Below are 896 nucleotides of genomic sequence, written 5' to 3'. Positions count from 1 at the left end.
GCGGGGGTGGTCAGTGAAAGAGCAGCTTCTCTCCTGCCTCCTGCCCCAGGCCTCAGCAGTAACCCTGATGTTGCCTCTGGGTCCTGTGACCATTCAAAAAGCAGGGATATTCATACGTAGGCACTGGATAAAAGAAATAGTCTGAGAAGCAAGACCCTTATGATAACTTGGTGGATTTAGGGCAGAGGCCGGGCCCCTATGCCAACACTGTCCAACAGAGACATAATGGACGAGATCTATAATTTGTAAGTTTCTAAAAGTCACATTAAAAACTAAAAACACCGAAGTGAAATTGATTTGAATGTTTAACCTGCCATAGCCAAAATACAATCTCAACCTAGAATCAATATAAAATCGTTAACGAGCTATTTCACTTTTTCTGGCATTAAGTGTTACACTTTTACACACGCAGCCCTAGACTTAGAGGAAGTCGCAGCTATAACAGCTGCCAGCCGGAGACTTGGGTACGCGTCCTAGAAAGGCCATCTTTATGCATTTTGCCACAATGTCTGACAGCCTCCTGCTTTCCTGTCGTCATTCATGGAGAAAAATGGCTGCAGGAGAAAAGATGTCGCTTTTTTCCCTCCTCCGAATTTGCTCAGAGCATTGCAGACCTGGCGGGCGGCTGCGATCCGCTGTGTGGTCACCGCGCGCCCGTGCCACCCTGTGCACTCCGAGCCTCTCCTTCTGCGGGGTCGGGCAGAGCCACGCGGGGGAGACTTCAGGCTCCACAAGGACTGGGGCTCCCACCTGGACCCCGACACCGCCCTTCTCCGTCTGGTGCCCAGAGGGACGGCGCGGCCTCCACCGACCTCAAAGCCCTCCGATGTGCCGGGCGGAGACTTGGAAGGGCTCCGATTTCCGGGACCGGATGGCAGGCCGGAGCCGCGAGGCCC

This window comes from Chinchilla lanigera, unplaced genomic scaffold (assembly GCF_000276665.1).
Source record: "Chinchilla lanigera isolate Chin_1 unplaced genomic scaffold, ChiLan1.0 scaffold00077, whole genome shotgun sequence".
Lineage (NCBI taxonomy): Eukaryota > Metazoa > Chordata > Mammalia > Rodentia > Chinchillidae > Chinchilla > Chinchilla lanigera.
The sequence above is the reverse complement of the archived record's forward strand: the minus strand, read 5'-3'. Positions refer to the sequence as shown.